Source organism: Mustela putorius, unplaced genomic scaffold (genome assembly GCF_011764305.1).
Source record: "Mustela putorius furo isolate JIRA1106 unplaced genomic scaffold, ASM1176430v1.1 tig00003845_pilon_pilon_pilon, whole genome shotgun sequence".
Lineage (NCBI taxonomy): Eukaryota > Metazoa > Chordata > Mammalia > Carnivora > Mustelidae > Mustela > Mustela putorius.
In genome coordinates, this window is record NW_025421998.1 from 46,589,692 (window position 1) to 46,609,663 (window position 19,972).

The following is a 19,972-nucleotide window of genomic DNA, read 5'->3' on the forward strand; positions in this document are numbered from 1 at the left end:
ATTCAGCAAACTTGTTCCATCAAGAGCACAACAGTAAATATTTTAGATCTTGGGCCAGTCTTCCATAACTCTTCAAATGTGCTCTTGTAGTATGCAAACAGCCATATACAATATGCAAATTATTGAGCATGTTTGTGTTCAATACAACTTTATTTACAAAACAAAACAACAAAAAAAAAAACCCAAAAAACCAAAAACCAAAAACAGGCAGCTAGTTGGATTTGACCAATGAGCCATAGTCTCCCAACCCCAGATTTAGACTATGAATCATAAACTGACAACCCAGGCCTAAATATGAACAAGACCGTAGTTTCTTTCATCGCTATTGAGTACATGTTTTTTGTTTTTGTTTTTTTGTGGTTTGGGGGGTTTTAAGAATGAAATGCATGAAGCAAACATGTTCTTAGAAATCCAATGAACTTAAGACCTGCTGTCTCAAATGCACTCAGCTTTTAAGCAATTATGTTTACTGTACATATCTAAATGTGTCTTGCTCGTATTTGTCTTGAATGCCTTCTCTGCCCAGGATCTCAGTACTTCTCAAGGTAACTCATTAACAAATTGAACATACTGAAATGAATTAGTCACTATACTTTCTGTACTCCCTTAGTATACTTTACTGCTTTACCACCTGTTATTGATTTTTAACCTTGTAAATATCGGTTTCTTCTACTTGATTGAAAATAAGCTTTGAGAATTGTTGTCTTTCATGTGCTTTTGTGTCCTCGTATCTAACACATTGTGCAGCATCTAACAAATGCCTCAGATGTTTTTGCTGTTGTTAAGTCTCAAAGTTCCTTATCTTTTCCCGTTGTAATGTTCCTCTATGGACCGCTCTTGCTGTCAGATGATTGCTTTTAATTTCACTTCCATATATGTGACTATCTTTTCTTTGAAGCTTAATACATTCAGATTCAGTAATTCTCACATGGTGTGGTCTTTGGACTTTTCAGTACTTTCTTTGTCCATCAATACATGTGCTCCATTTATAGATTTTCCTCGTAAGATGCCAATGCCTACAGTAGCACATATTGTTCAGTAAATCTTTAACTGGCATTTGCGGCATGGCACTGCACTGGCCGAGGCACTAGTAAGCCCCATGCCTAATCGGGGACAAGTACAGGTGGTGCTTTTTATTATTCTTTTCCCTTTTGCATGTTCACAGATTAAGTGTTCTGAAATGTAGGTAGGGATGGATGTCCCTTCATTTCCCAACTCTTTATACACAATTCTCACCTTTTGGCCTTTTCACTGATCTTCATCGTGTTTCAAATACAATGATAGAGGTTCTAGAAAATTTATTTAGAGCCCTTGGATATAATGTTTCTGGATCAGAGATACAATTTTCCCTTTTTTTTTTTTAGCTTCCTGGAAATATAACGGACATATATAACACTATGTAAACTTCAGGTGTATAATGTGTTGATTTGATACACTGACATATTGCCAAGCAGTTCTACACCATGGTGTTAGCTGACAACTTCCTCACATCAAGTAATTATTCTTTCTTTTTTGCGGTGAGAACAATTAGGATTTAGTCTTTTAGCAACTTTGAAATACTCAATAGTGTGCTAGTGGTATAATCACCATTCTGTACGGTAGATCCCCAGAATTCATCTTATAACTGGAAGTTTGTACTCTTTGACCAGCAAGAGATAAGACTTCTTAAAATAGTGCCCTCTTTAAGTGTTTTTAAATCTATTTTTTGACTTAAATTCAGCCTGGCAAATGAAGAGTTTGTCAGATGCTACTGGAACTCTTTTGGAATACTAATGAAATAAGACTCCTTCATCTGTAACACACATAACTGACAGATTATTCTTCAGAATATGTTGAAATGATTTCTGCAGGTCCACAGGAAAGAACTAAGCATCAGATTGAGTGTATGGCAATAAGGACAAGATTATACAGTTAACAGGGAAATCTGCATGAGCAGCACACCTTCTTAGTAATCAGGGAAGCCCTGTAACAACGATGTGGATATGCATAGTTACCTTATGATAACATCTCATGTTTAACTTGTTGCTCACTCCCTAGGTATTTGTGTATTTGAATCTGATGCTAAAATTTGTGTTACTGATGTTCTTCTCAGCTGTTTCTGCACTGGTTAGTCTGTTTGTTTTTCTCTTTTTTCCTGCATATTTCTTTTTTGATGAATTTTTATTCCAGTCACCTAATTTTATTTAAATATCTTATCTAATCCTAAACATGCATTTCTAAGTTCTCTATTTCCCTTCTAAACTACTAATTCCCCCTAACAATAAAGTTTGAAAGCATCCGCTATGCCTACATGACTGTCATTTCTTAACACTGAAAGGTGTTAGACGTGTTTTGACTGTCTTCTGCAAATATTGCAGCATTTATCATTGTAAAAACTCAACAGATATTTGACCAATTCAATTTAAATGTATTATATACATTCTATATTTCCATGAGATCACCAGAGGCATGAGATAGAGGGGTTAAAATATACCACAGAGATAGACAATATTTTTCTATTAGGTTAGAATTGAACTCTTGAACAGCATTCATCATTGATCATTGGGTATTTCACAAGGTTCTCTAATTATGTGAGAATTATTTACCTCTACCATCACCTAGGAGTCATTCTTTTCACTTGGGTTCTCTGGTTTCCCAAAGGCTAGATCCTGTTTTTCAAATTAATATTAATGAATCATGAAACCAATCCATGACCATCAATGTTTTAATCAAGTAATAGAATGTCAGCAGGTCTCTTTCCCCACTCTCCCACACCAAAAAACATGTCAATTCAGGTTTGAGTATATGTGCAAGTGGTTTATTTATAATTTGATCCCAAGTAGTAACAGTCAAGGACTAAGAGTAGTGAGATGGGAGATGAAGAACAAACCACAAGGGTGTTATTCTGATCATCACCACGGGCACCCAGGGCCAGATCCCTCTAGTGTGGTTCTAGAACATTAGGAGATATGTGCCTCAGAAGAAAAATAAAAGAGGACAGTATTTTCCCAATGGTTCCTGTTCCCTAATCCTCAAAGATTACTCCAAAAATGTGTTACCTTATAAATTTTTTCTATGTTTCTCAGACCAGTTGATGGCATTTCCATCTAGTCCCAAGGAGAGGTGATTGAGAAGCCCCAACCCAGAATCCAAGAAATACCCAATGCAGCTGAGGCACATACTATCATCTGGATAGACAGCAAAGATTACAGTTAGTATTTGGAGCACAAAAGTTGTCCTAACACACGTGAAGAATAGGATGACAGGAGATGACATCCATCAGGATGGGTTAGAAAGTCCCAGAATAGATCCCACGTACTCCTGATGTCATTTCATGAAAATTCTATTTCAGTTCTTGCTCTTCACAGGCACAGGTGTACATGTGCTCCCACTTGCGTAACTAGATGAAGTAAAATATATTTCTTGACTCTGCTCTGTGGTCAAAAGCTTGAAAGCCACGTGTGACATGTCCTCCTCTTGCATATACTACTCTACTCGGACCTCCTGTCTAAGACTCCTCTTATTTTTCTCCCCACTTCCTCTTATCATTTTGTATTGAACCCTAAAGGCCTCCAATAAAGATAATGATACAGAACATTTCCTCAGCATTGTTCAGCCTTCTTCTATTATTTATAATGGAGTATTTGTAGTTTGATTATCTTGAATCAGGTACAAGTATTATTTGGACTGGAGTGTGGTTTACCCAGGAAGTTGGGCAAAAGCTCTGTTTATAGCTGAGGAACAACGACTGCCCTTTGAAATACACTTAGGAAGAAAAAAATCTAATGGTGTGGCAATGAATTAAATTGTTAAAAAATTAAACGTCTGGACTTTGAAATCCATTTCTGTGAAATGAATCCCACTTTATGTACATGTTTGATGCCCAAGGAGAAAACATAAGCAAAATGAAGTATAGAGACCTACATATGTGGCACGATCCTTTAAAAAAAAGTGAGTTCTGATTATTACATGATCTTCTCTGATATTCCCCTTCAAGCTATGGTTTTTGGCTACTGCTGGGATAGTTTCCAGAGGTAAAATGTTTGAGCCTAAAGGAAAACCAACAAGGCTGATCTTTTAACTATTATTGCATTCATGTTGAAAGAGAGCATTAGGGTGTATGAATTGGTATCTTTGCATTAATTATTCAGAAGTCCCACTATTTTTTTGGTTGATGAGGAATAAAGCCTTTTTCAGCAAGGTGTTCTTCATGGCCTTCTTCAGGGAAATGCCATAGATGTTAGGGAAGTGTGCAGCACGGGATGGAAGTTTGTATTTCAAGCTTAACATTTGATATTATTGGTAATGCAGTCGCTGTCAAGACGACTAAGAAGGTCACTTGTGAATTTTAAGTTTTCAGTCTTACAAAATAAAGATAAATATACATATATTTTAAGTATCACCTCATCTTTGGTTTAGGGCACTGGATTTGCTTTGAGAATCTTTTCTCTCTCTCTTTTAAGATTTTATTAAGAGCAAGAGAGAGCATGAGTGAGTGGAGGGAGAGGCAGAGGAAGCATCCTAGATTTGCTTTGAAAATCTGTAACTAGATGGGGCACCTGGGTGGCTCAGTGGGTTAAGCCTCTGCCTTTGGCTCAGGTCATGGTCCCAGGGTCCTGGGATCGAGTCCCGCATCGGGCTCTCTGCTCAGTGGGGAGCCTGCTCCCCCTCCTCTCTCTGCCTGCCTCTCTGCCTACTTGTGATCTCTGTCAAATAAATAAATAAAATGTTTTTAAAAAAATGAAATCTGTAAATAGTGAGGTCTAGGTATATAAACATTTAACCTATCATCTAAAGCACTCTGAGTCAAATGTTCAATTGATGGAATTTTTCTACCTTGGATTTTAACACTTATGTGTCATCAATGGACATCTTACTACTTGAGCACAACTAGTTTTTAAATGAAGTACTATTTTCTTACTTTTCATTTTCTATTAGTTTTAACCAAGAGTAGCAGCCATGTCTTTGGAAGATGTGTTTGCCTTCTCCAATAATTGGCAGCATTACTCAGACACAGCTAACGACGAACATTCTAGCTTTGGGTGTGTGGCTTCTTTGGCCTGTTATGAAGTCTAACTCGCCAGAAAAAAAGGGCAAAAAGACGTTTTGATAATGATAAGATTCTCTCTGCTGGGGAAGAAATGAGCGTTTGAATATAGATGTACACACAGACAGATGATGGAAGAAAGGGAGGAGGGTGAGGGAAGAGGTTAGGAATAGGGGCGGGAGGAAGTGGGGGGAAAGGAAAGAAAAATAATGGGAATTGAAGTGTTGTGTGTTACTCAGTAACAGGACACCCCACTGTCCCATTTCACAGGCTTCCTATTGTGGTAGACTTACAGAAGTATGAAATTTTAAAATGGTATGAATAGCTCCAAACTGCTATTTGTTCTTCCACCTTAGTGAAATAGGTTGGAACATGTGTGAGTCAGGAAAACCCCTTTGCTTCTTCAAGTTAAGTCTCAGACAAAGTTAGGACAAAAAAATCCACCTTATTCATTTTCCTGATCGTGGATTAGGTACTTCACCATCCCAGGATGTTGAGAAAGCATGGAATATTTTACTCAAAGAAGAAGAATATGTATCTTCTTCAAAAACTTGGGTGGACAGCCTGCCCCCCTCACCCACTTTGTGGCTCCAAACCCCACCTGGTCCTGCTTAGTCTTTTTAAAGGGAGAGAAGTACATCTCTATGTCTCTCAAGCTATTCTCCATTTGGGAGGGAACCTAGAGAAGACAGGAAATGCTGTACAAATTCGCAAAGTTAATAGCCAACATAGTCTATATCTGATTAGACACAGGTACTGTCCTACGCTACTTACAGTTAGTATTTTGTTCCTTATAATGTAGCAATTATTATGATCCTCCCTTATAGATTAAAGAACTAAGGGTATTAGGAATTGAGTAGAATTACACTGTCAAATAGCTAACAGCTGGCGGAGCTGGAGTTCAAAAGACAAGTGTGAGGGGGTAATCAAAGGATGACATACTTGATTCACCTCTCTCTTCCCACCTATTGCCTTGCATTCCAGCCACATGTCCCATCATGCAGACTTCTTAGAAAGCCCCCCTCATCAGGGAATGGTAGGTACAGTCCCAGAATTTGGCCTACAGAAGGCAAGTCTTTAAGTGTTTTAACTTACCTTAAACATTTGGTCTCTGTATTATATTACAGTCCATATATATATGTGTATATATATATATTACAGTCCTTCTAATTACAGAGTCTATTTCCAAGGAGGAAAACTCAGATTCCTTGAGAATGAAATCTGTTGCATTATGTATACTTACTGAATGGTTCTACAAACATTGAGCTTCTGTTTGATGCCATTGTCAAAACATCCATGTATGCTCCAGAATCACGCACAAGTAATCCCCGGAAATCTCTCTTCAGAGCCTATGCCGCGGAGAGTTAGTGTCCTATGGGATTGCCTTACTTAGGATGCAATCTTGAAGGTGAGAGATATTTTTACCAAGTTTGTTTTTACATTTATTTCGCTCTCCTGATGAACTTGCTTTTCCCAATATTCTCTAAGGACAGGAGAAATTAATAGTAATGAGCTCATTTGGAAAGAAATGGGCTTGTGATCATTTTGGCTTTGTTCACTGTGCGGTAATGGCTCCTGCTCATTTTATTTTAAGGAATTTTGCTTAGGCAAGATGCTTAGTGCAGCAAGGTGGTTTTCACTAAAATAAACCTATTGAATTTTGGTGAGCCTCTGGGACAAAAAGGAAAGACAACTGCCTATAAAATGTGGAATTGTTATCTTTTGGCGAAGGAGAACAGTAGGTGTGCGCGGCTTCTTAAGGGATAAACATGCACGTTTCTAACTTCATTTGTATACCTGCCAAATCTCCCCAGCAGCTGTCTCCATTACAACCATCTGAGCACTAATAGAATGAGCCCAAAATTTCCTAAACAAGATGCCTCATAACTAAACTTCAAAAAGGCTTTTAGATCATCATTTGGAAAGTTTCTGACAGTACATATAGGAAATTTTAAGGTGTAAAGTTTATGTAAAACAAAAGGAATAAAAATCTCCACGAACAACATGGTTTCAAAAGACAGCACATTAATGAATGGGAACAAAAATGCCAACAGTTTCTTTCATGAAACAAAGTAGCTGTTATGGCTCACAGAGACCTTGACTACTGAGATGGTCTTGACCTAACAGTTTTAATGAAGTAATCAGGGCCTATCACAGATGCCTATGTTCAGTGCACCTGACTCCCTGTTCCCTTGTTGCGAAGGTTTGGAGAACATGGAAGGGGGCAAATACTCCTTGAGCTTCTTGTGGAGACTGATCAAGGTGATGATGCTAGGCTCGCCTCTGACCACGGCAAGCTTTGTAAGGTAGAACGTCCAGGTGTCCCTACTAGTTTAGTTGTAATCCTGGACCTTCCACTAACTCTCTTGCATTACCTTTGAGTCAATTCATCTGAAAACAGAGAGAAGGAATAGCATTTGTTACATCCAGTTATTCTAACTGTTGGATCACATAATGTACACAAAGCGCTTCGCATATTACCTGGCATGGATTGCTAAAGGAAAGCGATTCATCAGCTCCTGTGAAAGTTGAAAAAAATTCTTTATGAAAGGATTTCAACATTTGGCTGTTGGGACTTATCTGAGCAGGGCTTATGTAAAGTCTGAGAAGTCTCCTGAAGGCTGCCATGCATTCTTTAGTCATCCTTAAAAGGGCCCCGGGGAGAGGTCCTATGTTGCAGATCTAGGCACGATTCTTGTCATAGAAGGAAAGCTCTCGTCTCTCAAAATGAGAATAAGGCAGGTGGGTGGGTGTGCGCGCGTCTGCCATGTTCGCATTTGGCTCCTGATTGGGGGAATGGAAGTAGCCCATGGAATGCCCAAGACCCACCTCACATTTTGTAATCCAGCAGATCTGGGATCAGCAGTTAGAAATTGATTCTCAGCCTGCTGTTCACTGAAGTTGACACATAGGGATGGAATACTGTGTAGTTTATACAAAATTTGTTTTTGTACCAGAAAGAGTAAGTAAAATAGTTTTTTTGGTTTGTTTGTTTTTTTGTTTTTTTAACTTAACATTGCCTGTTCTGGTAGATTTTGAGGTTGCCTGACAGACTGGAAAACTGACAGACTTTAAAAGCACATACAGCCAAGTTTGAATTCAGCTTTTCTCATATTGCTAGGACTTTTAGTCAAGTCAGTCTCTCTGAACTGAGTGTCCATGCTTAGACAATGGGGGGGGTAGTTAATAACCTTCTAATTTTCCCGAGAATTCATGACTGTGAATATATGGAACACCTACAATATTGCTTGGCTTAGCACAAAAGTGGCTGAGAAATATTAGAGTAGGCTCTTTCCCTTTATTAATGATGTGGTCCTTGTTAAACTAGGAAGATACGGTAGCTGAAAAGTTTATGGATACGAACAAGAAAAGATGTTTCATGTAGAAGATAATAAGTGCACCAGGCAATATTAGAACATAACAATTCAGTAAATCCAGTCACTTAGCACTAACTAAAAACAAGTTTATTGAAATCTTATTTTGTGCCAGGTATCATATTAATTTCTTGCATCCACAATCACAGCCCTATAGCCTTAGTAATTCCCTCACATGAGCCCTACCATGTAGTAATTACCTACGTTTAATAAAACAGCAAGCAAGCAGAGTCATGCTGCTAAGTATTTCTCTTATTACAGATAGAGCAAAGAGGAAAACAAAAAACAAATACAGACCCATGTACGTAAAGGAGTAAACAAGTCCCAGCTCATATTTTTTTTAATGCTCTTGTTTAATTTCTAATTTGAACAAAGCAAAATTCAAGAATTTCTCATATTTTTGTTTCAAGTGTATGGGACATACACTTGAAATGACTTCTAGGTTAACTCTTTTGAAGTACAGTGCATTTTTCATCATTTACTGACATCTTCCACTTGTCTGTGCTGTACTTTCTCAGAGTGCTTTTAGAATTTCACACACCCTCTATAAGAGGCAGCAAAGTAGAAAGACCAAATGCATTACCAGAACCCTGAGGTTTTCATTCCTGACTTGCTGAAATCTACTTTAACTTTGGGAAAGTGAAAAGTGTTTAAACTTCAAATTACCTCAATCACTAAAATGAGGGTATCATCTAGATTTTGTTATATCTTTATATCACTCTCAGTACGTTATTTCAAGGTCGTGTAAGTAAAACAAAATCATTTGAAATTTCTTTAAGATTTATTTGAGAGAGAGAGAGTGAGAACGAGAACGCATGAGTGGAGGGCAAGGGGAGGGGGGAAAGAAAATCCTCAACAGACTGTCCACTGAGTACAGAGCCCCAGGACTCAAGCCCAGGACCCCGAGATCCTGACCTGGGCCTACATCAAGAGTCAGATGTTTGACTGAGTCACCCAGGCACCACAGAATGCCTGCTTCTTGGCATAAAGCAATCACTACAACAAAATAGTAAAATGTTTCCCATTGAAGAATCCACTGTGTCATTTTTACCACGTGGAATGAACACTTAAAATTATTCCCAAGACACTGTTGTAAGAAATAACCAATTAAAATCATAGTTTTACTCTCTCACGGGTTTTAGTTTGGTTGTATATATGTTGACTCAAAATGCATGTAAATTCTTAAAAATACACATGAATTTTAATTCACATTTTAGATGTTATTGTTGATTAACATATCAATACAACCCTTTCCATATTGAGTTTTCATAATGTGATTTGTTTCAGTCGTAGTAAATATAGATTTTCTTATATGAATTGCCTATAGCAAGATTATATTGTCACTAGTAATAATATATATAAAAAGTGTTCTGTAATGAATTACACTGGTTATTTAATTTATTCTTCTGCCCCTGGCTGGAAGAAAGCTTACAAGAACATTTTAGGAAGATTTTTGTTTATTAGAGGGCAAGTGGAATGGTTTTAGATTTTGATTATGTGAGAGAAACATTAACAAACAAAATAAACGTGATTTGGATCTTTCTAGCACTTAATGGCATAGTTCAGTCTGAATTCTAAATTATTTATGGCACAGAAGGAGACACTTGATAAATAACAGGAAAAGCACAGAAATCAAATACAGATTGAGGTGTTTGCTAACTTTAACACTTGGGTGACCAAAACCCAAGACTGGTGATTTATTTACTCTGAGTTACCTCCTAAAGAATAGTTACATTTCTGAAAAAAGAAGTAGATTGGGCCATTAACAAATGGCTTTAAAAACTTTACAAATAATCCTTTTGATTGAATGTTAAAGCAAATTGAATAAGCAGGTAGGAATCTGGAGATATTTTTTTCTTAGACCTGCTGAACACTTAATAAGCAATCTTATCTCAGTATACATTAATGACGACGTGTACCTATGAAATGCGATGTATTATCACCAAGGCAACAAATAAACAATCACAGGGAAGTTGGAAATCTAGAGGTATGTTTGTGTATACATGTGCACAAGTGTGTGTACAGGTATGTGGTTTCAGATGGATCTATCAATATTTATGTCAAAAATATACGAAGCTACTCTTTACAAAGAAGACAATGAAAACCAAACACTGTTTTTATAACCGATGATGCATTAGAACACCTACTCCAAACCAAGTTAGAATTATGGAAAAATTGAACTCCCGAAATATCTTTCATTTAAAGCATTACAATCTTCTCTGATATGCAAATAATTATTCTTACTTCTGAAGCATTTTATTTTAGTACTTCAAGAGTTTCCCTTCTCTTTAAATTGCTTCTACTTGTGGATTTCACTTCAGACTTCAATGGCTTGTATCCCAAGTATCTAGTTGGCTTCTTTTCCATAGAGGGAAATGATCATAGAGTATGCTTCCTTCTACTGAATTCCGTAGTAAAATCTTTCATTGGCATCTGCTTTGGATGACATCTGGTTTATTTGTTATGTAACAGATTTACTTTCTTAAAAAGGTTGAGGTTGCAGTACTTTTTTCCTGGAATTTCCCTTAAAGTTTCACTATGCATACCTTTTTTTAAAAATTCACTATTTATACTGCTCAAGTTCATGGCATACGCCCATTAAATATAAAACCACATCATTCATTTCAGTTTCCAAGCAGTAGAGTCCAAATAACCATAAGCCCTAGTCCAGCTTTTACTTCTTTCCTCATTCATCACTGCATACTTATTCTGTTCATTCTCTTCCTTCTCTCATAATTTTCTTTTTCTCAGGGTTTTGGAATTGAGTCAGGGTGATTATAAACCCAGTGAGCTTTCTGCTACCCAAGTCTGTTACCCAATGCAAGCACCTTGTCAAAACTAAATCCCTAAATGTCAAAGATCTGATTAGGTCTTCCTTCCAAGAATGGATTACATTATCAATATCTTGATCTCTAAGTAAGATCTGTGTCAGGGGGAAATATTAAGCATTTCTGGAAGAAGGCAACCTATAGAAGGCAACCATTAATAGTTATGGGGTCCCTGGAAAAAGATAAAAAGCATCGAAGGAAGGTAATCTTACTAAATTTGCAATTTTGATCAAGGCCAGGCCAGTATACACATCTTGGCATAAAAGGTGCTTCATCAGGCAGGATGTTATGTTTGTATCATGTATGTATTTATTTTTTCTCCAGAAGCACAGGTAAGTAGACACAAATTATGTAAAAGGTGGAGGAGGGCAGAAAACCTGCAAAACCTCAGGTGACTTCATCCTGATTGATTTCTTGGGGCTCTTGTTCTTTCTCAGTGCTCCCAGGAAATAAGAAACAATGGATATAAATGGAGGAGAGGAGACAGAAATCTCAACCCTGAGTTCCCTGAGATTTAAAGGTGAAAAGACCAAAGTAGAACAGAAGGGTTCCACAAAGATCTACTAGCAGGGAAAAGAAACCTAACCTAAAACCAAGTATCTGTGAGGAAAGGTAGATCTAAACTGGTGTTTAGACTTAAGACAAAGGTGTCAAGAGTAATGAAGGAAGGTTGGTTTGAGCACCACGTGAACCACCTGAAGGAAAAAGCCCATCCCAAGAGACCAAGTAGAGCATGGTGTTGTATTATTGGGGGAAAAGGCCAAACATCTTGAGGAAAGGAAGAGAAATCTAACTCGGAAAAGCTATGCTTGGGGTGGAGTCACTCCAGCAGCAAGCTCAGGGATCTACAACAGTGCGGGCTTCACTACTTTGTTGACAACCTTCAATGGTGTCACCTAGTGGTTGCAACTAGAACAGCATGATTTTCTATGTCAAGACTCCTCTTGGCCTCTCTGCACCACCCCTTAGCCTCCTCCCACCTCTTATACTATAGGACCCTGGTGATTGTTTTACCAGAAGGAGATAGGAATTGGTTTCTGTGCTAACTGGAAAGATGAAAACATGAGCCATCAGTTGTAAAAATATCATATAACTGTATTTGGCTTCTGAGTAGATAAGGCCAAAAATTAGACACATGCTCCCTGCATTCTCTGCCAGAATAGGACTCCTAACCCCTTTCAAAGACACTAGTAAGTGGTCCAGACACCATCAGCAGAAGGGAGGTACAGTAGGGAGTGACCATGCAAGCACGAAAATGGAGTCACAGAAGAACGTGCTTCTCTGTCATTTCCATGCAAAACGAAATGTGGAAGACCAGCCTTGTAAATGACATTAACTTAAAATCCATCTGTGTTGGTAGAGGATAGCTAAAAGTGAGTCAATCTATTACAAAATGTATCTGAGTTATTTACTCTGAAGCATTGAACTAAATAGCTATTTTATTGCTAAAAAAGACTTCAAATCAGTTTCAAAATTATTTTTGATTAAAATAAAGGAAGCACAGTATGTTCTCTACTTAAAAATATATGGTGTTAGAACTACAGCCTTTTTTCCCAGACCGACCTTTCTGGCTAGATAGCATTACATCATGCTGTGATGTTTCTAAAACAAGGTTTTAAAACAGAAAATTTTGAGGGAATCTGAAAGCCTAATCTTTTAAAATAAGAAATAATATCCCAATCAATGTACGTATATGCATGATTAGATTGTTATTGTTATTTTTAGTTATTTCAATTAGAATTTTTAATTACCAATGTGACTTGGGGTTTTACATTTCATCCAAGATGTATATTAAAATCCTGAAAAAAAAAAGTTGCCAATTCCGGTCAACACCGCTCCTCAATTATCTCTATTATCATCAGGCATTGTTTGTTCAGGAGAAGGACAAGGACTCTAATATTTGCCTAATAAAACATAATTATGTAAAATGCCACTAAAATTAAAGCATTTTCTAATAACAAATATTTTGTAGATAATGCTTTTATTATATACATACTTTTAAAATAAAATAGCTATAGTCAAATCTGAATTATACAACAAAATAAAAGTACTACAATTTTTTTGTTGTTGTTTTTTAGCCAGTTTGAACTATTTACAGAGATCAGTAGTTCTGGAATATGTGGGTGTTCTACTCTTAGTTAACTGTGAGAATGTGGCTGAAGACCTTGACTCTTACTGGCACAATGAAAAAAAAAAAAAACGAGAGGTTCTTACAGCTCTAAATATTTTTTGATTATAAAATGAACAAAGTGTTACTGGAACTATTTAGACAAATTAAACACATAGAAAATACTTCTGTGCAGATAAAAATACACAGACAATGAGGACCATATTCAGATTTATGAAATATCCATTCCCAAGACACAAAAAGGACTAATTTAAAAATTAAAATGGGATATATAAATTTAAATTTCTTTTTCAAATTTGAAAAAGTAAAGTTCTAAAATGAAATGGAAATTCCAATAGTTTATAAATAGTTAGAAAACCAGAGGCTATTATGCTTTCCAAAAAATACCAATTAGAAACCACTGAAAGTGGGGCAGGGAGAAGAAATCAGGGGGAGATGGAGTTCTAGAAAGCAGAACTAAGAAGGCATTTTCAAGTGCCTACTCTTCCTTCTCCAAACTTGACAGGGGTTCTCAGTTTAGGAGCACTTATAAATGAGGAGAAAAGCTAAAACCAGTTTAAGAACAAATACCTCAGAGTTTATTCTTGAATTTCCAAGTTTCCATGTTATCAAATTTTAATACTAAGTGATTGACAGCAAACATGGAAGTTATTTGAAAAGAAAGGATCAAGTAGAAACCTAATTTATGCATTTATCAAGTAGCTAAATTTTTTTTTTTTATTTAAGAGTCACCTCTTTCAACTATGTGATCAAAAGGAACCTCTATTTTGCCTAAATGTTTTCTTAAAAGAAGGCTACAGTAACCATCGAAGGGCCATTGTTCAATATTTTAAGTTATTTTCAATACAAATTTTAATGTCTTGAATTTAGGATAGGCTGTACAGGACTCACCTATTCTTAAATTTATTTTGCCAAATTATGTGTGAGGCAACATGTACGTATGTGTGAATAAATGAGAGACAGAACTTGTCTCTTTTTCCAGAAAGGGTCTAAAAGGTAGAACATACATACTGAGAGAAAAAAAAATCTATGATAAAACAACTTTAAAAGAAATGCCAGATATTTAGAAGTACATATGTTAAGGTAATCTAAAATATTATAAGCCAAAACCTAACTAATTCTTCCCGGATGTGAAAATAGAGCTCACAGCATGTAGTAAGTAGGGAGCATAGAAAAGTTACAAGCATGTATAAATATTTTGAAAATATTATTTAGCCCATCTGCAGATCTATATAGATGCTTAGTGCTTCAAACTACTATTTTATCCAGTATTTCTTACACCAACTCCATTATAAGTAACAATTTGTTTAATGACTGGATGCAGTGAAACAAGCTTTGAATGCATCAAGTTCTCTACTAAACAATGAGATATTCAAACCCATGTATTTTTCTAAAATTGCAAGGATCTTAGAGGATAAAGGAAATCTGAGGACAGAGACCTTGGAAATCCTTGGAGAGCTCCAAGTTGGGCTGAAAGTCTTCTAGGTCAGCTATCATTCAACACCTTTCTCTATCAGTTTGGTGGTTTAGGTCCATGCAGCACTACCACATGCTTAACTCAACTCTGGACCATAGGATTTTGTTTGTGTTTTCAAGTAGGCTCCATGCCTAGCCGGGGACCCAACACGCAGCTTGAACTCATGATCCTGAGATCAAGACATGAGCTGAGAGCAAGAGCCTGGACACTTAGCTGACTGAACCACCCAGGAGCCCCTGAACTGGGGTTTTTGCTAAGATACTGTTGTTAAGTGGACTTCTATTATTCTCATCCTTTCCTCAGTCAAAATAGCTTACTTTAATGCTAGAGAGGAAGGACACATGCTCATGAAAGAATTTTGAAGCTATTCCTACCCATAGGAAAAATAATTCACTTTATTGAGTATACATTATAATTTCTCTGTTAGTTGTATATTAATAATGCCTGCGTTTTAGAAGATCCTACCATCGTGTGTAGAATCAAGTGAAAGTAGACTAAACTAAAAGCAGATAGGTTACTGAAAAAGTTCAAATGAGAGATAAAAGGCCAAAAATGGGACAATAGCAGTAGGGATAAAAATAGAAGGTAAGTGAAAATTAAAGAAAAAGATTGAATAGAAAGGACTTGATTACCAATGAGCTTAGAAAGAGGGGGTCATGCTTCCATTAAGTGAAAGCAAGTAACAGACATGGAGGCAGGTTGTCATGTGAAAATGAAGACGGGTCGAGTGAAGAACATTCCATGTGTGCTGCCCATGAACATCCAGATCGAGGGGTCAGTGTGCCTTAGGTACAGGTCTGCAGCTTGCAAATGAGGTCCAAGCTGTGTTCAAGATCGGAGTATGAAGCACGGTTTTCTGCAAAGCATTTTTCAGAGTTCTGACTGCATAAGCCAGGAAACTTGGGGGACTTTTTAAGTGACCCAACGCAAACCTGTGGTTTCACTTTAATATTTTGTTCCATTTTAGCACGTATATGGATTTGTGTTGGTTTTTGCATTAAGTTTATTTTTCCCCACAATCCTTAGTTAAATGTGAGGGTCCCTGAAAATACTCCCTGGCAGATTGGTACCAACCCTCCCTTAAGAAGCACGTAGGCAGTGAATGGTGAGAAGTACTTTGTGAAGAGTCAAGCCTGTATTCAGTTCCTTGTTTTTAGCTGTCTCTGAAAAGATTATCCTCAGCTCCAATAAAAAACAAAACAAAACAATACCCAGCCACATCATGATATAAAAATAAATCATCTACCACACAGACTTGGCCTTTTCCTTTCATTGTGAAGTGGTACAAGTCCTATGTGAAAGTTGATTAGGGAAACCAAGTAAATAGAGAGCAACGGGTAAAACAAAACAAAACAAAACAACCCAAATTTAATACTAATATGAAAGTTACTCCTGCTATAAAAATACTTGCTTGTAAGCCTCCCAAGTATAATATAATCTCATAAAATTTTTTAATTACAACAGATATTGCCACTTTAAATGGCTTCCAGAAAGAGTTTAATGGTTGTTAGAAGCTAATATACAGTCCACACGAAGACAATGGACTTTGTTTTATTCACAGATGTTTCCTGAACTCCTAAGCAATCAATAAACATAGTCAATTTGTTAAAGGAATCAGTAAGAGATACCCAGTATTTCTGTCTCAGTGTTTTGGCATATTTAATCTCAGCTGAAATGACTCACATGAGTTATCCGCCCCAAAACGGAGTCACTTATGCCAAGCCCCACATCACTAAAATCAGACTTAGAGTTTCAGCCTTCCCTGAAATGGAATCTTACATCTGTCACTCAGCAATCGGCTGATGAGCGCTAGTTAGGTAATTGCCTGATAGACCCCTGCCATCCTCCCAAAGTGAAGTAACAGTGCAATAACCAATCTGCTTTTACATCTCATATAATTTCCTCCTTGTCCCTAGTCTCTTCTGCCTGTAGAAGGCTTTCATTTTGTACGGTTCCTCAAAGCTCCTATCTATCCACTCAATTGGCTGCAACTCAACTTTAATCAATTTTTGTTCAAATAAATTCTTAAAATTTGTTATGAGTCTCAGTCTGTCTTTAATATCCTCTTGGCCTCTTTAGGCATTTGATCTGCAACCTTCTCTTTGACACAGGTCTCCTGGAAAGAATAACAGGCTTTGGTGGGACATCAGTACTCTATTTGGGTTCGGACACGGCTTCCACAAAACAAGACTTCCTCAAAAGCAGTGCCTGGGACAAGGATCTGGCTGTTGCTATTTTATTTGGAAGACGCCAGGAGACAGAAGTGAGACAGAGGCAGGAGACAAGACAAAAAAGACCACATAAAAGGACGGGCTACTGAAGCATGGTCCCACTAGAAAGCCTCTAAAAAAATTCAGTGGACCATAGCTCTCAATTGTCAAACCTGTACAAATGAGGGAGACCGAGGTATTTCTTAATAGACTCCAATCCCAAACTGGCTGAGGGTTGGGCTGGGGGTATCACTCTCCCACATATCAGCGTTCAACCTAGGCATACCCCAGCATGTTTGCTTCCTTGCAAGAGTTTTCTCGGAAGAGCGCTCTGTGTGCAGTAAACTTTCCATGGCTGCGGGTGAACTCAAATAGGATCTGGGACAATATGGTTCTCTTACAACCAACTAGGCTATGGAATCGCAGTATCGATTTTTTTTTTTTTTTTTTTTTTAAAGCTTCACATGGCCCATAGTAACTACTACTACATTCTGGTTTTTTAAAAATTACTTTTTGTTTCTTAACTTTTGTCGTTGTAATAGAAGATAAATTCCCTTGCAAATATTCTCTTATAGGACTGGAATTTTGAAACAGTCCTTAACTTCTGATAATAGGCTACCATTATGCTGATTTTCCATTATACCAGAAACTAGTGTTAAATTCTTGAATGAGACTGGTTAAGGCATGGTGAGAAAGACTTGATTCAAGTGGGGGAGGGGTGGCTATCAGACAGGTATAGGGACCCCTGAAACAGAATTTGACAGGAGAGAGAGATTCGTTTCAACTCCAAACACAGCCTGGGCAAGTGGGAATTAATAGCTAAGGTACAGTGTAGGGGCTCAGTGGATGGAAAATTATTAGGCGAAACATCGGGGACCAGGAACACAGTTATCACCTGCGGATGGTGGAGGCTGAGAAGCCTGGTCAGATAGTGATTGAAGATGATCAGATATGGAGCATAGGAGACTCCAGCTAAACTGACTTAGGATTCCTGTTCAAATTGGAAAATGCGGAGACCAAGAAGTCCAGAAGCTGAAGCCTACATGAGACAGTTCAAAGAAGCCTGGGAGAGTGAAGTCTAGACAGAATCTTTGGGACTGGACTCGAATGAAAATACCACTGAATTGATTAATTTCTCCCTCTTGTGTGAATGGCAATAGAATCTCTAAGGATACCTTAAACTTACAATAGAAGGTTCTGGAAGAGGAAAACGACTTGCGTTAAAGGTCTCAAGCTAAAGACAAGCTAAGTTTTCATGGGGCTGGCAACCTCTCTAGGGCTCAGAAAATTCTCATCTATGAATAAGCTAAGAGGCCCAGAAAATCCTTATGCTGTCAAACATTTGCAAAGTACTTTAATTTTCCCCTCCAAACACCTAGTAATTTACACAAAAGCCAGTTTAAACTCATTAGCATTTGCCAAGTGCACACCTCTTGAAAAGTTTCAGACGGGGATAGCGATCCAAACACCAAAGCAGGTCTCTGACCCCGCATGGAGGGGCGGCTTCATTAGCTGACTCTGCTCAGCTGTTGCTCCAGTGGAAGCTGGACTTGTGAAATGAATGCAGGAAAATGTGGGGCAGACATACATAAATAATTTAACTTAAGAGGGGTACACTAAACCTCTCATTTGCAGTCATCTTTTATTATTTTCTTATTCCTACAGACTCAAGTAGAAAGTGTCCTAAGTGGCCCAAGAAGAGTAAAAAGCATGAATACAAGAAACATCCAAATAACTAAAACCAGGATTACATACATAATCTGAAAAAAATAAATTATTGAGATTGTTATCTTAGCAAAATAAACGTCATCACAACAGGAGCTTTTATTTTCTTCCTCTTTTTCCTTATTAGAGTGCTATCAATCAAAAACGAACGAACTAGGAAATAAAATCTCTCTCCCTTTCTCCACCTCTCATCAGTTTATCTACACGGGTCAAAGGTGAGGCATGTGGACTGGATTCTCGAAATTCAAATGCATTTAAAGGAGGATTAAGCAATTCGAATGCATTAAAGATTAAGCAACAGCACTCTTACTCTGTTTTAAAATGCATCAGTGTTTCAGCAACAGCCCTGAACAGTGGTATTCTACTTTCCTACTTCCCTATATTAGTTTCCAACTGCTGCTGTAACAAATTACCACTAATTTAGTGGCTTAAAAAACACAAATTTATTATCTTAGTACCGCAGTTCAGAAGTTCAAAATAGGTCTCAGTAGGTTAAAATTAAAGCTTTTTGTTCCTTCTGGAAGTTCTGGAGGAAAATCCTTTTCCTTACCTTCTGCAGGAGCCCCTGCTTTCTGTGGCTGGAGGTCTCCTTCGGCCATCTTCAAATGAAACAATGTTCCCGTCTTCAAATCACTCTCTGACTCAGTCTTCCACCTCTCTCACCCACGTTCAAGGACCCTTGAGATTACATGAAGCACACCTGCATAATTCAGGCTACTCTTCAGCCTGAACTCAGCTGATTAGCATCCTTAATTCTGTCTGAAACCTTAATTCCCTGTGGCTAGGTGACAAAACATATTCAAAGGTTCCAAAGACCAGCGTGTAAACATCTTTTGGGGGCCACTTACCTACATACTGTCTCCCCAGCCTTCCTTGGAGAATAGAAGTCAGCTATTCACGACTCCCAGCCCACCAGGCACGAGGACCCTGGGCTGGCCCAATGAGAACCACCTGTGAGTTAAAGCGCATGCCATTCTCGTTACTGAATCAACCAAAAGTTGGAAATGTACTACTGTATAAGGGAAGGTGACAAGAGATGAGAAGGACACAAGAATGAACTGTGAGTTTATCCAGCCAAAGTTTACAAGGGATAATAAAATAAAATTGTTTAAAAAAAAAAGGTCATTTTTTATGATTTTTTGAATAGACTGCTTTTATAGAATTTCTTCTGGAAGAAGTAATTTATGTTTTATGGGAACTTGAG

General features: G+C 37.6%; 1 protein-coding gene across 3 annotated transcripts in view; it reads right to left on the bottom strand.

Moving 5' to 3' along the window:
• The window catches only part of ETV1 (ETS variant transcription factor 1), a 249,818-nt gene extending 230,414 nt beyond the window's left edge, over positions 1–19,404 (bottom strand). For 2 of the 3 annotated variants that reach the window (XM_013051702.2, XM_013051699.2), the window contains exon 1: positions 19,319–19,404. The gene's annotated coding sequence lies outside the window, so the exon portion shown is untranslated. The remainder of the gene's footprint in view (positions 1–19,318) is intronic. The other variant, XM_013051701.2, reaches the window with a different exon arrangement.
• Positions 19,405–19,972: the final 568 nt, after the last annotated feature.